Source organism: Protobothrops mucrosquamatus, unplaced genomic scaffold (genome assembly GCF_001527695.2).
Source record: "Protobothrops mucrosquamatus isolate PMUCROS unplaced genomic scaffold, P.Mucros_1.0 scaffold114, whole genome shotgun sequence".
In the NCBI taxonomy this organism is placed as follows: domain Eukaryota; kingdom Metazoa; phylum Chordata; class Lepidosauria; order Squamata; family Viperidae; genus Protobothrops; species Protobothrops mucrosquamatus.
In genome coordinates this window covers 461,706-489,394 of record NW_015386486.1, presented here as the reverse complement: position 1 = coordinate 489,394, position 27,689 = coordinate 461,706, and positions in this window count along the sequence as shown.

Genomic DNA, 27,689 nt, shown 5'->3' with positions numbered 1-27,689 from the left:
TAGAGAGAAGGTGATAGGGGAGGCTTCTATGAGGCAAGCCTGAGGGCCTTAAAGAGGGAAGGTGATAGGTAGTCTTCTGTGGGGCAAGCCTGAGGGACATAGAGAAGAAAACAGGTGAGGTGAGGTTTCTCTGGTGCAAGCCTGAGGGAGATAGAAGAGGCGATAGGGATAGGTGAGGCTTCTATGGGGCAAGCCTGAAGGAGATAGAGAAGATAGGGATAGGTGAGGTTTCTATGGGGCAAGCCTGAGGAGATAGAGAGAGAGAGAAGGTGATAGGGGAGGCTTCTATGAGGCAAGCCTGAGGGCCTTAAAGAGGGAAGGTGATATGGAGGTTTCTGTGGGGCAAGCCTGAGGGTCATAGAGAAGAAAACAGGTGAGGTGAGGTTTCTCTGGTGCAAGCCTGAGGGAGATAGAGAAGGCGATAGGGATAGGTGAGGCTTCTATGGGGCAAGCCTGAAGGAGATAGAGAGAGAGAAGGCGATAGGGATAGGTGAGGCTTCGGTGGGACAAGCTTGAGGACATAGTGAAAGAAGACGATAGGAATAGGTGAGGCTTCTGTGGGGCAAGCCTGAGGGAGATAGAGAAGATAGGATAGATGAGGTTTCTCTGGGGCATCAAATTTTGACCACCATGTGAACTTGAACACTGGGCACTATCTAACAAAATGAAATTCAATGGTGAAAAAAGCAAGGTTCTACATTTAGGCAAGAAAAACCAAATGCACAGATATAGTATAGGGGGTACCTTGCTCAATAGTAGTAACTGTGAGAGGGACCTCGGAGTCCTAGTGGACAATCACCTAAATATGAGCCAGCAGTGTGCTGCAGCTGCCAAANGGCAAGCCTGAGGGCCTTAAAGAGGGAAGGTGATATGGAGGTTTCTGTGGGGCAAGCCTGAGGGAGATAGAGAAGATAGGGATAGGTGAGGCTTCTATGGGGCAAGCCTGAAGGAGATAGAGAAGATAGGGATAGGTGAGGTTTCTATGGGGCAAGCCTGAGGAGATAGATAGAGAGAGAGAAGGTGATAGGGGAGGCTTCTATGAGGCAAGCCTGAGGGCCTTAAAGAGGGAAGGTGATATGGAGGTTTCTGTGGGGCAAGCCTGAGGGAGATAGAGAAGGCGATAGGGATAGGTGAGGCTTCTATGGAGCAAGCCTGAAGGAGATAGAGAAGATAGGGATAGGTGAGGTTTCTATGGGGCAAGCCTGAGGAGATAGAGAGAGAAGGTGATAGGGGAGGCTTCTATGAGGCAAGCCTGAGGGCCTTAAAGAGGGAAGGTGATATGGAGGTTTCTGTGGGGCAAGCCTGAGGGACATAGAGAAGAAAATAGGTGAGGTGAGGTTTCTCTGGTGCAAGCCTGAGGGAGATAGAGAAGGCGATAGGGATAGGTGAGGCTTCTTTGGGGCAAGCCTGAAGGAGATAGAGAGAGAGAAGGTGATAGGGATAGGTGAGGCTTCAGTGGGACAAGCTTGAGGACATAGTGAAAGAAGACGATAGGAATAAGTGAGGCTTATGTGGGGCAAGCCTGAGGAAGATAGAGAACATAGGATAGATGAGGTTTCTCTGGGGCATCAAATTTTGACCACCATGTGAACTTGAACACTGGGCACTATCTAACAAAATGAAATTCAATGGTGAAAAAAGCAAGGTTCTACATTTAGGCAAGAAAATCCAAATGCACAGGTATAGTATAGGGGGTACCTTGCTCAATAGTAGTAACTGTGAGAGGAACCTCAGAGTCCTAGTGCAGGGCTTTTCAACCTTTTCACCCATTGTACCACTTTTAGGATATGGCAACATCCGAGTACCACCAGTAAGGTGTCAAAAACCTGATGACCAAAAAAAAAGGAAAAAAGTAATAAGTACAGGTAGTCCTCGACTTACAACAGTTCGCTTAGTGACTGTTTGAAGTTACAATGGCACTGAAAAAAGTGCCCCCAAGCCACAGCCGAGCAAGACACCTGCCTGCCCACCTGGCGGCGCTCTTCCTCCTGTCCGAGGTTTTCATTGTTGTGAGCATTTCTGTTGAGGATTGGCAGCAGGGATGGGGTGGGTGTTTGGTTTTTATTTCCCCCGTCTGCTGGGTGGTTGCACAGGTTTTAGTCACTTCACATGACCCTGGGACACTGTGACCGTCATAAATCTGAATCAGTTGCCAAGCATCTGAATTTTAAATCACAAGACCCTGAGATGCTGCAACATTTCAGCTGATTGGTGCTTCTTCAGGGCTCAGCAGAAGCACCAGGATCAGCTCTAAGCTCCAGCTGGAGCCTGGCACTGATCCTGGCGCTTCCACTGAGCCCTGACAGCCCCGAAGAAGGGCGGATCAGCTGGAAAGCGGCACTGATCCTGGCGCTTCCACTGAGCCCTGACAGCCCTGCAGCTCCAGCCATCTCTCGCTCAGGCTTGTGCGGTGCTGCCACCGGTTCAGCTCATTCCCCTCCCCCGCTACCACTTTTCTAGGATGGTCGTGTACCACCTGCCAGGTGCCAATGTACCACAGGTGGTACCCGTACCACTGCTTGAAAAGCCCTGTCCTAGTGGACAATCACCTAAATGTGAGCCAGCAGTGTGCTGCAGCTGCCAAAAAGACCAACACAGTGCTAGGCTGCATTAACAGAGGGATATAATCAAGATCACGTGAAGTATTAATACCACTTTACAATGCCTTGGTAAGGCCACACTTGGAATACTGCATCCAGTTTTGGTCACCACGATGTAAAAAAGATGTTGAGACTCTAGAAAGAGTACAGAGAAGAGCAACAAAGATGATTAGGGGAATGGAGGCTAAAGCATATAAGGAACGGCTGCTGGAATTGGATATGTCTAGTTTAATGAAGAGAAGGACGAGGGGGGACATGATAGCAGTGTTCCAATATCTCAGGGGCTGCCACAAAGAAGAGGGAGTCAAGCTATTTTCCAAGGCGCCTGAAGGCAGGACAAGAAGCAACGGGTGGAAACTAATCAAGGAGAGAAGCAACCTAGAACTAAGGAGAAACTTCCTGACGGTTAGAACAACTAACCAGTGGAACAACCTGCCTCCAGAAGCGGTGAATGCTCCAACACTGGAAGTTTTTAAGAAGAGACTGGACAGCCATTTGTCCGAAATGGTATAGGGTTTCCTGCCTGAGCAGGGGGTTGGACTAGATGACCTCCAAGGTCCCTTCCAACTTGATGATGATGATGATGATGATGATGATGATGATGATGATGATGATGATGTTTTAGGAAGACTATTGACAAACTAAAGTGTGTCCAGTGAAGAACAGCTAAGAATAGGGACTAGAAGAAAAAGACTAGTGGGAGGTGTTGCATATGTTTAATCTGAAGAAGAGTAGTCAAGGATACTGATTTCTTCACAGAGTTGGGAATTTGAGTAGATTACTTCCAAATTCCATTCCAACCCATTCATGATTTGCATACCTATAATCTGTTGTTGGATGAATTTGGACTATACTACAGTGATATCTCGGCATTCGACGGCTTCAAAATTTGTCAAATTTGGTACTCAACGCATTTTGATGTGAAAATGCTGTCCCGGTACTTGTTTGGTACTCAACGGTTGTGATAGGAAAAGGGGGATGGCCATGGAGAAAGGACAGGAAGTCGGCCATGCTGGGAAGGTTGCGGACATAGGAAAAAAAACAGTCCTTCCCATCACCTGGTAAGTCACGTGGTTTGTTTGGCACTCATTGGTTTTAGTACACATTGTGCCTCCTGGAACCAATTAATGACAAGTACTGAGATACCACTGTAAATGGGCTAGAGATGAAATGAAAGCAACATCATGAAGTGAGGAAAAGAAATGGCTGTGATCAAAAATAATTTCCCATGGTTAAATGCAAGTGGAGAGATGATTTAACTATAATTTTGAACCAACTTGTAACCTTTAAAATACAGTAGGGCTAGTCATTAAAAATACATAAACATCCCAAATGTCACATATTTTAAAATAGGTTAATATTTAAAGCATTTTAGAAGAAACAAATATGTGATTTTAAGCTTTTTGCCTTGCCATGTTACCCAGATGTCTTCTCTGCATTGTTAGTTACAGTATATCCACATGTTTAGGTTTAGGTTGTTAGGAAAATAAGCACAGATGTGCTCATAATATCAAGTGAGATATAATATTTATCTCTACTTGTTCCTTCACTTACTGGACAAATAAATCAAACTAAAGGTTTTGACTGTTCTTAAACCCTCCAGCTGTAAAAGGAATAATATAGTAGTCAGGTCTTGTCAAAGCCTCTTTGTCCAAAGTGTTTTTTGTAAACAAACTTGAGACAGCTGGGCACAATTCTACATTGTGAAGGGTCAATGTGATAAAGCAATAGTTATTATATAGTGAATTGAAACTATAATTTTAGCACTTTTATTGCCAATTCAATTAACTGGAAAATTATGCATTGGGAGCTTTTGGACTGTGGAGAAATTATGAGTGTGCATAGCAGTCAAAGATAATTTGAAATCAATTATTGCACATTTAAGTAAGACAGATGCAGAAAAGTCTCAGAGAAAGAGAGAGATCTTACCCTTCTATCAAATTTCTTAATATTTCAACATAAGTGCAACTCTGAAATAGGATATAATGAAATATAAAATGGATAATTTATATGTTTTTGGATGGTACTTTAAAAATTTAAATGCAAGCAACCACAAATTATTCCTTAGTCTACTTAACACTTCCATTTTATGAGGCCAGGCAGATAGAACTGGGCACTGATATTTTCTTTTGAGCAAAAGGACATTGATTTATTGAAATTTAGCAATAGCAATGTTAGTGTACGTTTCAAGGACAAATGCTAATAAGACTACTTTCCTAGAAGTAAGAAAAAGTGCTGCTCTGCCTCAAAACTACCCTGTCTTTTCCATTAGACTACACTGAGTACTGCTGGGTTCTTTTCATATCCCTTATACTTTTGGCAATCACTTAAGTGGGACAATGGGGGTTGGTTCATATGTACACATGACTGCCTGTCCCCTTTTTTCTTATTTTAGTGAGACTGGCAGCTCAGTGGTCAGGCTTGAGAGCACCATGAAGTCAGCAGAGCCCTGATATATTGTGTGGCCTGGAGGAAAATGGCCAAATATTATTTAACTGGCATCTTTCCAGCTTTTAACATATTGGAATCATGCACCTGTATCTATCATTGTGTTCTGTCACACATACCTGGAGTGGAATAGATAAGTTCTAAACCTCACATATGAACAGGCTGCTAAACCTCAAGTTGGATGGAGAGAATAATAGCTGTCCTGAACTTGAAAGCTGGAAATGAGGCTTTCCCCAATCAAAAAATTGATCAGCCACAAAATCTGTAGAACAGCAGCAATTCAAGGGAAAACTTCAGCTTTACTGTGGTTTCAAATAAACTAGAAAGCCAAAAAAATAAAGTAATTCAATTTCCAAAAAGACAGTATTGAGAAACTAAATAAGTCCAGAGTCAATCCCAAAATGGTGCAAAGCATTTCATGTGGAAGGGCTGCTCATAAATTACCTTCTATCTTATGATCTGCATTTGGCTTACCTCTGAGGTTAATTAACGCTTCTCCCTCCAAGTAGCAAGCATAATGTAGCTTTCCACAACTGATTATCCTCTAGATGTATGTATTACAATTTTTCTAGTTTTGTGTACACATGTCTCACTGGCTGAGAATTCTGGAATTTTTAGTGGAAAAATAGCTGAGGGGGCATTCTTGGGGAAACTCCTCTAGTGCAGCATAAGCTGACATAATTCAACATAAACATCTGATTGCAAATTTTCATTCACAGAATTTGCATTATTTTACTCTTTAAAACATATTCTGACCATTTCGTTTAACATCTGGAAGAACTGTTTGAAAGAGATATTAATATATTTTAGTAGTTGCTGTGAATGGTCACTGAAAAGCATATAATAATGAATGGAATTTGTCCAAATGAGCATGTTTAGAATTGGAGTATCTTATAATAGAGGTTTAGTATAGGTGTGGCTTTAGTTTGATATTAGCATACATTTTCATTTTACGACCAGTAGGGGGCAATTAAACACAAGGTATTTATTGTATTTCTCTCCAATACAATAAAGCTGCTAATTAATTCACTCTATTTCTGTTTGAAAAAGAAGCTTTAATCTATCATTTTTTTGCAGAATACAAGTTAAACCTCTACTACTGTACCTGATACATGGTACCCTCTAGCTAAAAGTTACATCTGTTAGAATTTGGTACAAGATTAACAAATTTCAAAAGCCAATTGATCCCCTATAGTCATTCACAAAAATACCTAAATATGAACTGTGAATTTACTGAGATCAGAATTAATGGAGTGGGGGTAACACATTTTCATAGAACCTAAAAGTCATCTCATAAACTGTTTCAACTTCTTCCCTCAAGACAAGACGACGCTATAGGGCATTACACGCCAAAATAATCATATGCAAAGACAGTTCCCCCCCCCCCCCCCATGCTATCACTCTGCTAAACAACTAATTCCCACAATACTGCCTTATGCCCTGGTATGTCAAACCACCTAGTAGGCTGTATTACTATTACTATTATCCTTCTCATCTTTCCTGTTACCTGTTTCCTTAGCTTATGACTATAACTATAATCATAATATATTTATGCTGATTGCTTTTATTTAGTATCATATTATGATTTATGTTGATTATTTAGTATCCTATGACTATCACTGAGTGTTGTATCTTATTATTTATGATGATTGTATTTTATGATTATGATCATGATTTATCACTTATTGCTTGAATGTACACTGAGAGCTTATGCACCAGAGACAAATTCCTTGTGTGTCCAATCACATTTGGCCAATAAAGAATGCTATTCTATTCTATGGAATGTGGCAACAGGTCTTCACTTTTCATTATGCTTCTTTGGATGAAGATCTGCCCATTTTTGTAGGATATTGGGGTAAATAGCCCAGGGCATTTGTTGAGTTCAAAGCACAGAAGAGTTTATTATTGCTACCTCTAACACAAGAATCTAGTGAACTAATGGCCAGCACTAAACTGGCACTAGATAGGGGTCAATGGAATTCATGTGGGGTTAGACTTAGGTGTTTTGTGACAACGTAGTGACTCTAAACTGATGACATGTTTAACCTCACCTTCCAGCAAGCCTCCTCTTCTACATCATATGAAAAACTGTGATGAAAGGGTACAAAAGAAGAAAATCAGCAGGAAGAAAGTAAGAAAATAACAAATCTGTGGTATTAATCAGAAAAGAATTCTTTTGTAATTTTCTCCATTAAATTTCCCCATCCTTCATCCAACTATCACACAACACTGAATTTCCACTAAACAGGCTGCCAATATGGGAGCATTTCATTCCGCTACCATCACCACCTCCTGGAAAATAATGTTTTCCCAAACTAGAAGTATCCTTTTTTATGTGTTAGTTTAGCTACATGACAATTTATACTTGGCTATATGAGAGCTAGTAAAAAATCCTAAAATGGCAAGGCAGAACCACAAATCCTTGTTCTTTCCATTTCTTTCAATAATTTCAGTTTTGGATGACTGGTCCAGTGAAGTAGGATGAACAAGTATGAAAACAGACAATCTCAAAGTATAATTTACTGGAGGAAAGGAGAAATGTATATAATTGAAAAGAGATGTCTAGCCCCATAATATTAGTGAGTGTTGGTCATGGCAATCATGCTGGTAGGCATACAAGCTTTACCAATCTACATCTGAACCCCTGAGCTTGGATATCTCTCAACAGTGAAATGATATGTGTTGGAATGCAAACAACAACTTGCAAATGAAATTGAACAAAACTTTTTGTTCAGAGAAAGCACTCAGATGGGCCCCTCTAAAGCTAGATTGAGACATGGTGAGACCATACATATGGGAACCTGTATAGGTTCTATTGGGCTAACAGAATAAGGTTGTGTAATCACTCGATTTGACAAAAATCCTACAAAATTCATAACAAACCTGTAGCGGGGTGGAGAAGATTCATCTTTGAATCAAGTATGTGAATGCATGCAGAAACAATATCTTAATAAGGGCCATGTGTATCATATAGGAAGGCTTAATTTATGGAGACTTTCATTAATGTGCTGAGATCTGTAGAGTCTCAACTCCTTTAAAGTAATTTATTTCTAATATTTGGTTGGATTGGAAAGAACAAAAGAACACATCCAGCTCTTAAGAAAGGAAATGGTAACCAAAATTTGCAGGTTGCCTTAAATCTACATCTGTGTACACACACAACCCTCACAATGAGAAGTGTAAGCAAGGGTACTTGATACACAAGATTGTACACCTTTTTGTAGGTGGAGACCATCTGTTAAGCTGTACATTGCAAGCTGTACCTGTAAACATAGGCAAGGCCAGGAAAATTAAACAGTTATGATTAAATAAGTTAGTGTGAAGCTTCTGTATGCAACTTTTATTTTTCCTCTTTTGTCACATTAAAAATTACAGTTGGGTGATAACTTCAGGAGATGCTCTAAAGCAGACATGTCAAACACAAGGCCCGGGGGCCATATGCGGCCCACGAAGTGGTTTCATGGGGCCCGCAAAGCCATCCTGGAAACAGTAAGGGAACAGCCCCCGCTGCCTTGGCCCCTGCCCAGGCCAGCCGGGAGCCAATGTACAATTTTGTGGTTGCCATCTATGCTGAAACTCATTCAGTCTTAGCTCCACGAGGCCGTCTGGAAACAGCGAGGAACCAGCCCCTGCCGCGTCGGCGCCGCCCCCTGGGTGTATGCTGGGGAGGTGTCACCCTTTGTGAGGAATGAAGAAATGGACCGTGCCTTGGCGTTTGCCCCGGTCCCACCCCTTTCTGCCAGAGACCCTCAGATCTGTCCCACTCCTGCCCAGGCCCCCACAGGCACCCTTGATGCGAACGATGTAGAGCTGGCCATGCCCACCCAGTAGGCCACACCCACCACTCCATCCACGCCCACCCAGTAGGCCGCACCCACCCTGGCCACACACCCCCGCCCCCCCGAGGGCAACCGCAATGCTGATGCGGCCCTCAATGAAATTGAGTTTGACACCCCTGCTCTAAAGCAGGGGTGTCAAACATTGCCAGCAATGGGGTGGGCGCGGTTTTGCTATGATGCATCCGGCCCGTGGACCTGCAGTTTGACACCCCTGCTCTAAAGCATCTGTTCGCACATTCTTACCATGCATAACTGATTATTGTCCATTTAATTAAATAAACTATTTTTATAAGAGAAATGACATTATAGAAATGAGTGCATTCCAACAAATTTGAGATAATTTGAGTAAATTCAGTTTCCCTTTAGCCAGAAAGCAATGAAGCACAACCTTTTATATTCTGCTGCAGTTTTTTTTTAATCTCACTGATTAGGGTAATGGGAATGGATTTGTATGAAATTATTCAAGTGAAGTGCTACCACTGCCAATTTCAATCTATCTTAAAAGGAATATCTAAATTCCTTTCTAGATTTAGAATATTCTATATTTAAGTCACCAAGCATAAAATTATAGGCATGTTGAGAAAATGCTTTTATGAAGTATCTGATGTTGGTAATATAATTGAGATTTAATCATTCTGTAAGATCATTAATGAGAGTAGCTAGAGGCTACAATTCTAAGAACACATTCACAAAAACAGTATTACACATTTTATACCCTATTGGACAGAAGTTTTCATGGGATGTACAAAAAAGTTAAAGATGATGGTGGGGAGTGTGTAAAGCTCAAACCCTTTGTATATATGTGTCACAACACACATATATAAAAGAAGAGCCGGGTTTGTTTCATACGGTCACAGTCACCATCTTGATTTTTTCTGCACCCACCTGCAGATGTTCCTCAAACTGGAACTTCATCAGGGAATTTTAAAAGTTGATGAACAATTTTCATCTCTGAGAATATATAAACCCAATAATTCTTCCCCAAATTATAAAAGTATGTTTGTTTGTGCGTGTGTGTGTGTAGACACGCGCACACACCTGTGCATGTGTGTTTCTGAGGAGGGCCAGGTCAAGACAGAACTCTACAGGGATTCCTGGAATGCTACTTTATCATTGTAGGGTATATTAGCAGAATCTTGAAAGCCTGTCTGAATTTATTCTTCCAGTCTCATCTGATTCTAAACAGAGTGTAAGTGGGGTTATTTTGAGCTTCTTTCTCAAACTTGTTTCAAACTCTGGATTGTGGAATCCTCCCTTAATGCCTTGCTCCTCTAGTCCCCTCTTAATTGGCTGGGAGAGCTGTTGGCCCTTTATCACAGTTCCGGCCGGATGCTGGCTAGGTGGGTAGAGGGTGGGGTTGGTTGCACTGTATTATTATTTAAACCGCGCTGGGAGGCAGTTGCTCCCAGTGCGGACTTTGTTTAGCAGGGGAAACTTTGTCTGTATACCTCGCATGCCAACGATACCTCAAAGTAAAGTCGCTGCTTCCTGTGTAACGTTTGCCTCCGTGTCCTTCTTGCCAGGAGTACGGTAGGATCGTTGACACCTTCCTCAAGAGCAACTCTGAATTTCTTTACAGCAGCGGTACCCAACTTTTCTGCCTTTGGGAACCGGCAGCCGGCAAGGGAGGGGATGGTTTTGCGCGCACACCTGCCATTTACACAAATGGAGCTTGGTGCACATGCCTCTGCTTGTGTAGCACAGTTCCCAATGGGCCGTGGACCAATACCAGTCTATGGACTGGGAGTTGGGGACCCCTGCTTTACAGCATGTCTGTAAGTTGTTTGATAAAATATCTATATCAATAAAAATGTAAATGTTTGTTTGTTCAAAATCTTAAATCTCCGAAAGTTCTTCACCGATTGCTTTGAAATTTTGACACAACGTTGCATTCGAATACGCGCGTGTTTTTATATACTTACTATTATATAGATGTCACACCTGTGACAGGTAAAAACATGCTTTTTTGAAAAACAGTGCCATCTGTTGGACGTAAAAGCAACACAAACGTGCACTTTCTCTTTTCTTTCTTTTCCATTTAACCAGACTGAGCCACAGCAACGAGTGGCCAGGTACAGCTAGTACAAAATAAAAAGAGATAATAACCTTTAAATTTGACTAACCATATTATGACATTTTCTGATTTAAAAAAAAGGGAATAATCACCAACTGTGGAAAATCGTAACTCTTCCAAATGGCAAATTCTCCAGAGGTTTCCAGATCTGCCTATATCTTCAACCTCCTCTTCTACAGTAAATCATGTAGCACATATAGGCTATGAAGATATTCGTAGGTATCAATAGAGGTGGGGCCTTTGATATATGTAGCTGTCAAGCAAAACCAACAGTCTGAAGTGATTCTTTAGTTCAGAAGCCATTGTGCTTGTTAGTTAAGGTTAACATAGTAGCTGCTATTTCTCATTGGTATGTTTTCTGTTGAACAATTTCCATGAAATGTGAAACTGTCTTCCTAAAGCTAAATTATCCATTTCTTTATAGAAGACTCAGTTAATTATATAGCTTACAGCAAAATGATTTGACGTCTTAACCTCCTGCTTTTTTCTTGTGGGCCTATATGTACAGAACGAAATATTTTTTATACTTCATTAATATTTCTAATGCTTCCAGGTGTGTAAACAATTGCTTAAAACTCAATAGTTGTAGAAACTAAAATAAATAAATAAATAAAATCTGCATTTTAAAGTATCCCCCGTCCAATAATAATATGATGAAATCTAGGATTGCGACAGAAAGATTGTAATTCTCTTTACGTTTCCTGTCCAAGTTATTTTTTTTCCTCCAAGACAATAGCATTTGCTTTAAGATGTGCTCTAAAATTTAGCTGTCATTCTCCATTTACCTTTAATTATAAAGATGGATGACATTGGGCCAAGATTTAATGAAATAACATCATTCCATTAAGCCCATCCACTCCTAATCTAATTTACACTAATAGTAGTGATGTATTTACTTACTTACTTACTTACTTACTTACTTACTTACTTACTTACTTACTTACTTACTTACTTACTTATTTATGATTCAGTGCTGCCCAACTCGGGACAGCTTACTATTTTTTAAAAAAAGAAATAAATACAATAAAGTAGATTAAAAAATACAATAAATGAAACAAATGGCAAATCTGGACCACTAATATCAAAACATGTGAACATATGAGAGACACAAATTAACATGGAGTTCCGTCGACCAGTCCAAGGCCTGGGAGATCAGCTAGTCTTTAAGGCCTATCAGAGCAGCATCAGGGTAGGAATCAGGACAGACCTTATTCCAGAGGGCAGATGCCACAGAGAAGCTGCACTTCCTGGATCCTGAAAGATGACACTGTTTAATCAAGGGGACCTGATGCCTGCCCATTCTGTTAGCTCTTACCAGCCAAGCAGACCTAGAGAGATAGGCAATCCTTCAGGTAACCAATCCACATGCCATGTGACACTTTAGAGGTCATAACCAGCACCTTGAATCACATCCAAAAGCATTTCATGTTCTTAAGTCCATCCTAGTAACATCCACTTCTTTTGTAGAAATACATTAAGAGCAGTTACTCCCCTTGTTTTCCAGCCTGAAAAATAATTATATATGTGTAAGATGAAGTAGAGACATGTCACAGCAGCAAAGCATGGCTTGGCTCCTTCTTAGCCATATCTTCTTTGATGAGGGAAGGTTTAAGATGGCTTATTTATTTTGTTTCGTGGGATTTTATCTACGGTACACATTGGGGCTTAAAGGACCTCTTTTCTGATCTTTAAATGAGTATGTAATGACTGAGGGTTGAATTTTCTGTTGCAATCATCATCTTCCTTCTACTTCATGAGGGGTTTGGTAACTATAGAAGGGTATGAAGATAGCCTGAAAGATGGTATGCAACAGCCATTACAAAAATATCAGCTTAACACAGAGAAAAGACAGTAGCAGATGAGAGAGAAACTCAAAACTGCCCCACTTTGACTGACTTTAGCATAATTCAATAGCCACAGTCTTAACCTTTTTGATTCACTCATCTCCACCCTCACTGAATGCCATTTTTTACACATATCAGAGGCTCTAATTCACAACCATGGTTACAGCTCTTAAGAAAACTGTAAAACGGTAAATCTGTAAAACTATAGTGTCATGGTATCATTGCAGCCTTCAATGGGAATTGATATGCAGGAAGAATAATATCTTGACCATCAGCTTTCCCTTCATACTAAGCTCAAATGCTTGGCAAGATAGATAAAAATGTGCATGGCACATGTTGAAATCATAGAGGAAAGAGCTTAGCAATTTTCCCATTTCTGCAGTAGGAGCAAAGTGATTTTTGTTACTCAAGAACTACAGTAGCTCAGGGATTTGAATCCTGGTTCCTGCATGGAGAAAACATGACTGGCTCATGTTTTTCTCTACCTTTGCTTAAGTGTCTGAAGTTATAAGAGCGAAGATCACATTACAAAATAACATAAGGGGACTGCAGAGTAGAAACACTCTAGGCAGTAATGTTACCTACTGGCTAATATTTCTTCCCCAAAATATTAGCCATTAGGTAACATTATGGATATGGAAAATAGCATGTTCCAAAAAGTAGAGTTTGGTTAAGAGACTAATATCCACACGTGCCAAAAAAAAAATCTAGTTACAAATGAACAAAAGCAGAGTAAGTTAGCAGATGCTTGTTGCTAAGGAAACTGTAGCAAAAGTATTCCCCCCCCCCCCGCCAGAATCAACACAAACTCTGTGTAGGATCTGAAATGTGGATGAGTAAGTAAAGGAACCATGGCAAGCCAGGAGGAGAACGACAGATATACCCTTCAGACAGTTGTGTTTTTTGCTGGATTTTGACTATTCAGGTCCTCTTTCTTCTAGCCCTTTCCCTATCGCTGCCTTCTCTCTACCTGACACATTCAAATGTCTGAGATCACTCCTCAAGGAAATCCCATCCTGCGTGCCACCCTGGCTGCACATTCTGAAGGTTGTAGTCTTGTGTGTCCAGATGGCACTAGATTCAGCAGACCTGCCTATGAAGTGACCCATTGGAGAAGGCAGAGAGGGACACTTTGGTAGCATTATGTCAGCCTTGTGAGGTAGTCCAAACAAGAAGCACATCCAAAAGTACTAGCTTTACCTTTATTTTAAGGTTACATTATCAGAATCTTGCAAGTCTGGAAGTACATCTTGTCTTTACAATCCAAGAAACTGGGAAGGGTTCCTTGTGAGATGTTTCTCACACCCCCATTCCTTCTGCATGTTCATCTGCCTCTTATGTGACATTGCCTAGTCTAAGGCTCTTCCTCCTGTTGGCCAAGGTCATTCCCACGTACCATTACACATTATCAGTTATGTCCATGTGGCAAGACATTGCCAGGAAGGATCCTGACATGTTTCTAGGCCTGTCTGTCCTTTCTCCACAATTTTATTTGATTTAGGTTGGGTTCCACTTGGCCCCATTTTCCTTACCCCAATTATTTCTAAGTTGGAAGACAGGTACGATTTAACACTGTTCTGCTGCTGTAGTATCTGTAGTCCAAGAACATATAAAAATAACATTTATTGGACTTTTTTTTCTTTTCCCCCGGAATGTACTAAAATTCTAAATGAGGCAAGAGAAGGCATATCTAGTATATAGCATATCAGCAGCTTCAGCTTGGATTCTCATAAAGTCAGTGTGTTAGTCATCCTTATTTTGTGTCTAAAATTTCCTAACTCCATCCAGAGAATAAAGGCCTCCTTGATTAAAAATACATGCATAGCTTTGGTGGAATTTTTTTTTTATAATAACAGCTTTTTAAAAAACCTGCAAATTTGAGAGCTTCAGTTAAGCAGGACGTATGGCTGAATAAAATCATAGAACTTATTGTGTCTCCCTATTGCAGAATGCAACATTTGCAAAACAGTGAGCGAGTTATAAAACTTTGGGTGAAAGATTAATATCTCAGTGCATTTTTTAAACTGTCTGTTTCATTTGTCAAATTATTTAAATTAAGTGCAGAGAAATCCTTGCTTCATGAAAAAAAAATATATTTGCTACTTGGGTCTCCTCTGACGTGGTAAAAGAAAAATACTTTATAAGCAGAATATAAACTAATATCTTCAATTTTTCAACTCCAAAACACTAATTGTATACATTTTTAACATTTGCTAAGAGGAGAGGATTCTAATAAAAAGTAATTTCTAGCTAGTTGCGAACATAATTTTTTAGTAATGAAAACAGAAAATATTGAAAAACGTGTATGGTATCTTTAGCATAGATTTTAAATGTCTGATCAATATAAATCTGCCTACATACATATATCAAGCACCTTGACATAATATTCTTCAAAATTATAGTATTGCATGAAGAGTTACTGAAATGCTGTTTTCATGGGAAGATTTCTTATACTAAGTTGAGTCAAGTGATTCATCTATTGCGGTACAGTCAGCAAGAACTGTAAGTAAATCTCTGGGGTTTTAAATTCATCTGGAAATGCCAGAGATGTAGCTGGAACATGGGTTGTCAAATAATGCTACTGTGGATCCTACTGAATAAAGGTGAGCTAATATTAATCTTCCATTTAACAAAAGCCTGTCTTTTTCTAACCATTATCTTGATATCGTCATCCACCCTTTGTGTGGATCCCTGCTGCTTGTGGCAACTTCCACTGCCCATTTTGCAATTTATTGATAACATAACGATAACAATAAACCAGCTGTAATGGTATCACTGGAGGACTGAAAATCTACTCTGCTTCTTTAACAAGGGCATAATTGTACATGGAACATCACTTGTATTTCAGCTGGGAGAATGAAACAGAACAGGATTGACAATGCAGGAAGCTGATGTTCCAATTCACATTATGTATCAGAGTCATATGGAATAACTCTATCCAAACTAATTCAACCTTTCTATTTTATCTTAAGATACCAATGATATAAAGGAAATTGCCATAGGATGGCTTCATGTTGTGAAGCAATTTTTTCGGCAGCATGATTTTTCCTCCATATAGGAAGAGATTGTAACATTTTTATACATGATAGATTGCATTTTTAGACATGGTGGATAGCATGTCCTTGGGAGATGAAAGTGATTCTAGAGTCTGGAAGTTCATCAGTATTGGGCCACTTCCTAATTTCATTAGTCCCTAATTTCCCAGGGAGATTGTAAGTGTACTTAGGAACACTTCAGACTATGCTAAGACTAAGTACTTTTTAATAAAAAAAACTAAGCATGAGAACTCCAACAAATAGAACATAAGAGATTAAGAAATAATCTAGTCTTTCCCTTGGTATATTAATTTTCATACAGTATGAAGTATAAAAAATTCCTCTTGAAAAAAATTCATGTGTGAGAGATTCTGCTCTAGTGAAGTGATACAGTCCAACTCTTACATATTGTGTACAACTACAAGCACACAAATGAACACTGAACATTGCAGGGATGTAGGCAAATATTTGATACAATGGTGGAAAATCTTGAAATTCTTCAAATGGACTTTTAAAGTAATTTTCACTGAAAAAATACTGATTTTTCTGGTAAGGACTACACTTTAGTTTCTTAAGTACAGTGTATGCGTTGATACAGCATAAATCATAAAAATGAAACATATCACCGTTATGACTGGCCTTGCCGTCTAAATCTTATTGACAGAACAAAGGAGATGGAGGAAGCATATGCCAAGGAAAAGAAGCATAATAGGCAGAAAGCTTTGTAGAATAGATTAATCCATTTTTTTAAAGTCAATGCTGATAAATATATAGGAAAGAGAGAAAGGGAACCAGGACGTGCTACTGTAAATGAAAACTCATATTATTTTTCCTCTTTCATACTATGTTCAATCAGGTTTTGTCAGATTGGTATATTATAGCTAACTGAATGCATATAGATATAATTTAGAATACAAAGGAAAAGTATTTCCAGCAATTTCAATTTTCCTTATAGCCCCACATCCCACACCATGTCAATTATTGGAAAGATTATTAGAGAAGTTTCTATCATTAAAGAAAAATTATTAGGGAAATTTCTATTGACTAGAAATGCAGGACAATCCCCCCCCCCCAAGTTTAATCAGTGTAGCAAATATATAGGACTTGTCTGTGCTCTTCAATACGCAGATCTTCTTACATACATGTCTTGTCTCAGTAAAGCATCTTATCTGCCTGACATTCAGGGAAGAAATGGTGGACTGAAGACAGCTCCATGAAAAGTAAAGTGGACAACTGTGCAGAATGAGGAGCCTGTGAATAGACCAGCTCCTTGATCATTCCTCTGCAGACAAATAGAGGATTTTAAATTGCCCACAAGTGCTCCAGACAGCTGCTCCTCACAAGGAGACAGCAAGACAGTGGTCTCCTGCAGATTTAGAGCTCTGGAAGATGACCACCAAACTATAGTCGGTACCTTTGAAAGGACACTGAATTTGCATACTTCCTTTTCTAATCTCTTTTGAAAATTGCTTATTAATGGCTATTAGCTACCTTTAGATTGACACATTTTACAGTACCAGAAATAATGAAATGTAAGAATGGCATTGGAAGATGAGGAAAGAGATCTTGCTTAAGGAAAAATCAAATAAAAAGGGGAGGAGTCTGCAACTGAGTAATGGGCAAAGAAAGAAACTTAGAAATGACCTGCTATAACTAATCAGATGGTAAAAAGAGACAGTGGGAGATTTGTACTTTAAGACTTGCAAGAGTCTGTTGATGTAGCCTTATATGTAGAATAGAATAGAATAGAATAGAGCTGTAAGGGACTTTGGAGATCTTCTAGTCCAGCCCCCTGCTCAAGCGGGAGAACCTCTACCATCTCAGACAAGTGACTATCTAGCCTCTTCTTAAAAACCTCCAGCGATGGAGTGCCCACAATTTCTGGAGGCAAGCTGTTCTACTGGTTAATTGTCCTCCCTGTCAGGAACCTTAATTCCAGGTTGCTTCTCTCTTTGATCAGTTTCCAACCATCGTTTCTTGTCCTGCCCTCTGGTGTTTTGGTGAATAACGTGACCCCCTCTTCTTGGTGGCAGCCCCTCAAATACTGGAACACTGCTATCATGTCTCCCCCATTTCTTCTTTTCTTTAGACTAGCCAAACCCAAGTCCCGTATAAAATATATCTTTGTATATTTTAGTCTCCAGGCCTTTGATCATCTTAGTTGCTCTTCCCTGAATTTTTTCCCCAAACTCTCAACATCTTTTTTGTGATACAGTGACCAAAATTGGCTGCAGTATTCCAGGTGTGGTCTTAACTCATCTTGTTGCTTCCTGCCTTATCAACTTGGGAGGCTGACTCTGGACGAGTTTCCTTTAATCCTTTGTGAAAGAAGTTTCAATTACAGTTAAATTTACACATCATTCAAAAAAGATAATAAAAAACTAAGAAGGAAACATAAAGACCAAAACATAACCTCTTCAGCAACCAACACCCGGATAAGCAGAAATTAACACTATACAAACAGTCAAGCAGACAACAACATCCTAATCAAGGAACTATCAAACCACTTCTCTACTAGCAATGGCGGGACAAGCTACTATATATAAATGGAAAAAAGTCCACACTTATTAGTATTGATGATGTTATCTAATCAGATAATAAAATGTTTGCAAGTAAACAACCAAGCTCAGAGAACACCAAGGACCCCACAGAATACTTAAATTATTCCTGTTACTTCACAAAAAAAGGATCTCTTAGAAGTATTCAAGTAGCCAGAAGAAAAGTGGCTCTTTTTTTAAAAAAAACAACCAAATGGGGCTCTACCAATTTGTTAATCCTCTGGGATGTATTTAAGGCATTTTTAATGGATTTGCTGTTGCTATCACTGAAAAGGTGTCTTTTGCTTTTGCTAGAAACCCACAGATGTATCGTATCAAATATTTATAGTAGCTACAGTTAAATTGGGGCTATTGTATTCAGAGCAATTTGAATATTCTTTGAAATGCAATAAACAGAACATTAAGAATCAGGAGAGAATGCTGGAAAGTTATAGACTCAGGGGCAAAAATTTTAGAAACAATGAAATTTTAAATCTGAAATTTAGGCAATCATGGTCGCTTGGGTACAGATACTAACTCATACTCATACCTAGCCATACTCATGCCTTACTGCACCAGCCTCCCACACACACCCCACCCAGGACTGCTAACAATGTGATCACATCACACTTTTATGATTGCATAGCTTAGCAATGGGAACTCTACTCCCAATTACCATCATTGACAAGGACTATTTACAGTGAAGTTTTAGAATTTGATCATGTGACATCCGTAGCTGCCTCCATTGTTAACTATCTCCATAGCAGTGGACTACAACACAAAAAATTTCAAACATGTATTCAAGAAACAGAATATAATGGCTTAATTTCTCACACAGAAATAAGATGGCTCAGTCGACGATGCATGCTTTAAAATTTCATTACTATAAAAGCTGAAGTAACAAAATTTATGGCAAATGAACTGAGAAAATTCAAAGAGCTCAAAGATGAAAAATGGAACTATGACTTTCCTTTTGTGATGTCTCAACTCATCTAAATAATGTGAATCAGCAGCCCTCAAAGAAAATACTGCATCAATTAATCTTTAAAATGTACGATTCAATAAAAGCATTTAAAATCAGATTATATTTTTTCAAAAGATATTGAAAAGAGCTTTGAAAAGGATCTTTCCTACTTGTGCTTAGCATATTACTAATGCAAGTTCACAGAGGTAGGAAAAAATACAGCATATTAGTCTTCTAATTTATTTATTTATTAATTAATTTTTTATGCTACCCATCTCCCCTATAAGATGACTCTGTGTGGCTAATTGAAGAATTCAGTGAAAGGGTTCCTTTGACTGAAGAAGAAAAGATTCAATTAAATATGATTGAAAATTCATTTGCTGTAAATCCAGAAGAACTATCACCAGATTTACAAATAGAAATAATCATCTTGTAATGTTGAGAAACTTGTAAATTAAAATTTAAGGGAATCCATTTGATTTTTTTACAAATATCTGAGAGGAAGTAAAAATTTTGAAAGCTCATCAAACCTGCTCAGAAAACTTTGTTCTTTTGGAAGCACATTCATATGAGAACAAATGCATTTATATGAGAACATGAATAAAAATAAACAGGGTTGTTCCATCACTAATGAACATGCGCAAGATATTTTAAAATATAAACATCTCATTTAACTTGACAGTACAAAAATCTATTGTTGGAAAAAAGTTGCAGCATATCACTTTATATATCCATGTTTTTTGTACTTAAAACAGTGTCATATTCTTCATGTTTTTTAGTAATGCCCTTCTGTTTTCCCCAGAACTATTTCTTTGTAACTCATAATTATTTGTACTGTATCAGTGTGGTTGGACTTTCCCCTCAAAGAGTTATGCAGGTCTGCTATAGATGTATGGAGTTTGAGAAAGAAACTTGAGATTTCAGCTATATTCTGTGAGTGAATTTCTAATACATTATTCTATTCTTTGGCCTGTGCCCATTGGAAGTCTTTGAAGGGATTTCAGGTGATGTCTGGAAGCTGAAGGAGAGAGAGAGAGGGAGAGAGAGAATTTGTGTTTACATCTCTATGTGTGTTGAGTGGGTGGGTGTATTTTCCATAGACATCATGCAATATTTTTCTGTATTGCTCTGTGTCCTATTCAGTGTTAAATTATTATTCTCAGAGTTTTAACAGTTGGTTTACATAGTATTCTGTAAATTATTTTGAAAATGGTACAGTGGGCTGCATGAAAGAAAAGCTTAAGAAACACTACAAAGAAAGAATATGAAGAAAATAAAATCTTGGCATGTAGTACTCATTTAAAAAAAATCTTTATAAGCAGTTGCCTTAGTAACTCAGAATGCAGAATTAAATACAAGTATCTATCTATTTCTATGGAAACATTTAATCACCTGTACATATCTTAATGCTCCATATTTATACCTATCAGGAGGTCTTATATCTAGTTGCTCTTCAATATTTGGAGTAGGTTGACTAGTAGGTATGTGTTATTGCGCATGCGCATGTATGTGTGTTAATGCTATGCATAGCTTTTATTGATTTGATTTGTCTATATTATAACGTGTTTGGAATCTTTTGGGAGATCTGCTGTATAGAAAAATTATAAAAAATATTTTATATTGGAAATGATGTATAAGTCTGTGTGGAAAGGCTAAAGATGAGGTGTCCTAATTTTGCCATTTTTAGTTACTCCAGGGTTAAGTAAAAATAGCTTGACTATCATATCGATCATTGCCTATTCTCATCTGTTTATTCAGAAATAGACAGTCCATTCAATTCAATAGAGCTTCTTTCCAGAAAACAGTGTACAAGACTGAAGTCTTAAGGTATACCCATCTTCCGCTTACATTTTGTCCTTACATTTGAGTTCTCAGACATTCATACACTCACACTCACACACACACACACACACACACACACACACACACACACACACACACTGCTCTAGATGTACAGAGATTAAGAAAGGAACTTGAGATTTTATCTACAGTCTTTGAGTGAATTTCTAATAAATTATTCTATTCTTTGGTCTGTGCCCACCGGTGCTCTTTGAAAGGATTTCAGATGATCTGTGGAGGATCTTAAGAGTTATTAAATATTTTAAAATGCTAACATTGCCATTTTTGTATCATGCCATTTTTCAAAACAAAACCTTTGTGTTTGAATCTGTATCTTTAGCATTCCCACTGCAGGAAAACTTACAATGCTTGGTTCATAAGTAATTCTGGGGAATTTGGAGAATACTGTAAAGGAGGGGGGAAAGGAAGACACATTGTTTAACTTTCTTGGCATTCCCAGCAAAAATTACAGTGAAAAACTGAAAAAAAAGTACTTAGGTCTATACAGTACATATATGAAATTACTTTTTCCAAAATCACACAGATAGGCTTTTCAATAGCAGGCATGTATTAGAACTGGTTAGGAAGTAAAAGCCTTCAGCATGTAACTGATTAAGGTCTTGTCAGTTTCAGGCATCAGCAGCAGGAGGAAGGGTCCTAATCAATTACTTAAAGTAACGTTTATTAGGGAAGCACTGTATTGCAAAGAAAAGCTGTTCAGGAACATAGTCAAACAGCTAGACACTACAGGTAGACCTCGAATTATGAGCACAACTGAGCTCAAAATTTCTGTTGATAAGCGAAACATTTGTTAAGTGAGTTTGCCCCATTTTATGACCTGCCTTGCCACCGTTGTTAAGTGAATCATTGCAGTTGTTAAATTAGTCAAACTGTTGTTAAGTGAATCTGGCTTCCCCATGGACTTTGCTTGTCAGAAGGTCGCAAAAGGGGATCACGTGACCCCGGGACACTGCAACCATCATAAATATGAGTCAGTTGCAAAGCATCTGAATTTTGATCACATGACCATGGGGATGCTACAACGGTCATAAGTGTGAAAACGTCATACGTCACTTTTTTCAGTGCCATTGTAACAATGAACGGTCACCAAACAAACTATTGTAAGTCAAGGACTATATTAGATTTTTTAAAAATGCCTGCCGAATGCAAGACATGAAGACAAAATGAAGGACATGTCTTCCTTTTGCCAGACATCTAGTAATCCTAGTGACAGCAGTATTTCAAACCTTCACCGGGTCCAATTGGCATGACAAAATAATGGATTTTTTCTTTGAAAGCAAAAAGAGAGCTTTTATTTGTATTTGTGATATATCGTACTGACCCAGAATTTAATGTCACTTTGTGAATGATAAAAAAAAAAAGATTTATCTTTCTTTTTTCTTCTGGAAACCACAGGCATTATAAATATTGGTGCAGAAAGAACACAGTGAATTACAAAGCTTTTCACCAGCTATCACATATACATGACTGATCTGACCATTTTCTCTTCCAGCTCTACATCAATTGAGGACCTCTGTTAGCATAAAACCCGTGCCCCAAATGCTGTAATTAGTCTGCTATTTCCTGAGATGGTATAATGGACTGGAGAATTTTTATTCATATCATTTAAAAGATTAAAAAGAACATTTCCAAGTTCAGGAGAGTCAAATGGGAGGAGGGACATGCAAGCAAATCTTCCACTTTATTGTCTGAAAACGACAGCTCCATCAGTTAACGGGTTTGATGAGGCAAATGGGGAATTCAGGGCATTTTACTTACTGACTGCCCTGAAATAACTGGTCAGTTTGAAATAAGGGAGAGAGGATTAATTCGACCAGGAAGGGGACAGCTCAAGACCTCCAGAGCTACATTCAGATCCCTAGGAAATGACAAGGTCTTTTCCCTTGCCTTCTTGTTAACACAGAGGCCAAAACCAGGAAGGCGGTGATGTAAACAGCAGATCTAGCAAAATTATCTGTTTACCACTTTGGACAGTGAGAGACAAATTAAATAGAATCTTATTAATATACCATTTTTATAATAGAAGCTGATCAAAACTGGGAGCCTGGTGCCTGATATTTCTTTACAAAACCCCCACGTGGTAACTGCATGTGTATGGGAAGTCCAAACATACAGAATTGCCGACAAGTAAGCTTCTCTATAACCTGGAAATCTTCCAAATCGAGGGGCTACGGTGCTTTGAAGACTCTGCAGAAAGGACTGTCCTGCTCAAGTATCTATATTTTAATATTTCAAAGGCTGGGCTTGAGAATCTACTGCATAATAGCACAATCTTGGCACAATCTTGCTGTCTTTTTCAATAAGATTGGGTGGATAACCACCCTCCGCCAGAACTTTATGTCCATGGAAGCTGAGGACGACAAATTCCATTATGTGCCTATATTATGGGCAAGAGGGATTTCATTTATCCTAACATCAGCTGGGAATCAAATTTTAAAGCAAGTGGGAGATCCAACAGGTTCTAGATGTACGTTGCAGTCGACTTCATTGTCCAAAGGAAAACTCCATTGTCAGACACATCAGACACATTTAACTTAATTAGACTTGAAGTAGTGGAAGAGGTACTTGGATGAGATCAACCATGTAATCCTAGAATGCACCATCAAGAACAGCTAAAGAGGCCAAACAATACTGAACAGCTTAATCAGGTTAGTGATTGATCATCATCATGAGCACACAAAACTGTTATTTCCTTTCTTTTTACAGAAGGAGAATAGGGTTTTGGTTTGAGGTTGGCTACTGTTAGATTGTCCATTGCTTCAGACTTTGCCAGACAATCAAATGCCTCCATCAAGGACCGAAGTGGTGAAAGCCTACATGATGCAGCCTGAAGATTAGTGGTTTTCATTTCTTTGCCTTTGACAAGTCCCTCCAGGCTCATGTTTTCCATCTTTTTTCCTTCTTGTGATCCATTATAAGCTCTTTTTCTGGCTCTTTCTTTTGCTTTCCCATCTGACAAAGCCCTCATGTAATCCAACATATGAAACAGTATTAGATATGCATTGCCTTATTTCATCTGAGGTTTATGTCTTACAAAGGACTTAAAGGGATTAGCATCCATTGGGAACAAGAGAACAGAGAAAGTATTCATTTTCTGTGATGTGGTGTATTTCATTCCACTAAGTGTTGGTCTCATCCTTGCAGAGAAAGGATCTACGATTTTTGCATACCTTATTTTTTTATTGCCTGATATAGTAAACCTTTCATAAAATAGCTCTCTCTCTCAGGTTTTCCACACAGTTTCTTCAGGGTGCAAAAAGCTCTCAGTGTTTTTGTTGTTTGTTTTTCAAATTATCTTCTTCAACTTTTGTTTCCTGAGGTAAATCTATTTTAGATATAGAACTAGCGTAAAATTGTCTAGAAACTATCGTGGGATGGCAGTGATGAAGTGGATGGTGGTGCCATCAGCACTGGTGTGCTAGCTGCAACCATTCTTGTGCAGTCAGATTTCAGGACAGTGAAATCTGCCTTGAGTATACTTTGTTTTCCTCTAGACCAGGGGTAGGCAACCTTGGCTCTTTTATGACTCGTGGACTTCAACTTCCAGAATTCCTGAGCCAGCATGGCTCAGCATGGCTGGCTCAGGAATTCTGGGAGTTGAAGTCCACAAGTTATAAAAGAGCCAAGGTTGCCTACCCCTGGTCTAGTCAAAAGGTTTCCAAAAAGCTACAACCAATTCAAAATAGGCACTGTTGAGCTAACTCAGTGGTTCTCAACCTTTTTAATGCCGCGACCCCCAACCGGTCGTAAGTCGAGGACTAAACCGGTCGTAAGTCGAGGACTACCCAACCGGTCGTAAGTCGAGGACTTTCCCTGCCCGGGAGCACCGCGCATGCGTGGTTCCGCCCCCTGCGCCGGCCGAGGCGTAGCTGGCAAGCGGCAGAGACAGAGCAGGCCGACCACCAGCTGGCCCAGCTCAAGGGAGGTAAGGCACCCGCCGGAAAAGGGGAAAAAATGGCGGACAGCCTTGCTTGGCGACCCCCGTGAAATGGTCGATCGACCCCAAATGGGGTCACGACCCATAGGTTGAGAACCGCTGAGCTAACTGATCCCTATTACAAAGATGACATGATGCCTACATTAAAAGATCTGCAGCGGTAGCCATTTGGGGAACAAGCTAAGGCCTCAAATTTTAAGCTCATAAATGGCTTCATGACTGATCCATTGAGGTCCAACCATGATGACTCTAGAATCTTCGGAGGGACTTTTTTTTTGAAAATGCCCATATTTAGTACAAATGTCTTCTGCATTGTTGCCAGAATAGTATTTGGTCCTCCTGTTCCCTCTGCCTTTAGAAATTAGTTTAAATAGATGGGTACAGAAAGAAGGCTAAACCAATTATTTCCTATTAGAAATTATCATCCCGGTTCTTAAGAATTCTACCTGGCATCCAGTTTTCCCCTCACAGGTTCACTTAGCATCAAGAATGTCAGTTTTTACACTAAGTAAATACCTTCTTAATTTTTCTGAGCATTTCGTTCTTAATTTACCCTTATAGTTTTTGCCCAATTGTCTTTTTTTCCATTTGATTTCTGAGTACTTTGAGAATGTTTATTTAAGATTGACAGAAATCTTTTCCCTGATAAATCAAAAAGCATGTATGCTCACTCCAGGCTATGACCAGGATCTAAACTACAGTATGAATGATTCTGGACATCCAAGTAGATTGGAAACTTGCTTTGTTGAGCAAGAGTTCCTGACTCTCAAGGGTAAATCTCTTTGGAAACTAAGGATTTAACATGCGGCTCTGGGGAAATGGCAGTCGTTCATAGTGAAAATTCTAATTGGCATCCATCCAACTTTTTCAAATGTAAGATGCAGATCTTTGAATGCATCCTGTTTTGTTCTGGAATACAATTGTGGACGATGTAGTTTCTCTTGGTCGTATGGTTCAGGCAATAATTTTATGTCTACTTCTATGAATTATTTTTTTTTATACCATGAACTCAGGATGTACAGTAAACTCTGTGATCAATCTACCACGAAGAAGCTAGTTTGTGTGAACTGGCCTGGTTTTCATGTGAGGGGCTAACAGCTGCTTTGGTGTGATAACATTTATAATGAATGCAGTGTGTTCGAGGGCCAGCATAAGAAGCAATCAGTCCCCGCCCCCATGTCTGCCTGAAGATTGCTTGAGGGAACAGGTTGTCTGTGTTATTACCTATGAACAAAGCATAAAGGTAACTTGGCAAGTTGGGATATAATATTTTCAGCTATATTATTTTTATAATCAGCTAAAAACAGTTGTGTCAGAACTCAAAAATATGTCATTCAGATATTAGTGTATTAGAAGATAACCAGTTTATGTAAAACAAAGATATTAAATGTTGTATTCTAAATGCTTATGAGGTTAAAATAAAGTGATTTGATGTAAACATAGCCCTACAGATTCAAAACAAGAGTCATCTGATTCCAGCAACCTGGACATTTCATCAGGGAGAGAGACCATAAGTAAGATTCAAAGGTAAGAAACACTTAACCTCAAGAGCTTTGAGTGTAGTAGATCCCAGCTGCAGAATTAGGTTTGTATAGAGTCTTGGACTTCAAGAGAGCTAATTTCAATAAACTTAGAGAGGGCTTGGGAAGGATTCCATGGAGGAGAATCCTCAAGGGGAAAACAACTCAAGAAGCTTGGGAAATTTTGAAAAATGAGATAATAAAAGCCCAGTCTAGCACAATACCAACAAAGAGGAAAAATAACAGCTCTCAAAAGAAACCAGCATGGCTGCATAAAGAACTCTCTGACAAACTGAAACATAAAAAGGACAGGTATAGAAAGTGGAAAGAGGGGCACATAACTAAGTCAGAATATCAGCAAATAGCCCGAGCTTCCAAAGATGAAGTGAGGAAAGCCAAGGCTCAAAATGAACTAAGGCTTGCAACCAAAGTCAAAAATAACAAAAAGGCTTCTTTCAACATGTAAAAAACAAGAAAAAAGTGAAGGAAATGATTGGTCCATTAGTGGGTGAAAGTGGCAAGAAGGTGACAAGGGAGAAAGCAGAACTATTTAACTCGTTTTTTGCATCTGTCTTTACACAAAGGGAAAAAACAGACCAACCTATCAAAAATAGTGCCATAAAAAACAGAATAGAAACACAAGTTAAGATAGGCAAGAAAATGGTAAGTGAGCACCTATCCAGTCTAGACGAGTTCAAATCGCCAGGACCAGATGGATTACACCCTAAGGTTCTCAAGGAACTGGCAGATGTGATCTCAGAACCACTGAACTATATTTTTCAAAGATCCTGGAGCACAGGGGAACTACCAGAGGACTGGAAAAGAGCTGATATAGTTCCCATCTACAAAAAAGGGGAAAAAATGGACCCAGGAAATTACAAACCTATCAGCCTGACCTCAATACTGGGAAGATCCTGGAAAAGATAATCAAACAACGAATCAGCAAACACCTAGAGGCAAACAAAGTCATTACTAAAAGCCAATATGGGTTTGTCAAAAATAGATCATGCCAGACAAATCTTATTGCATTC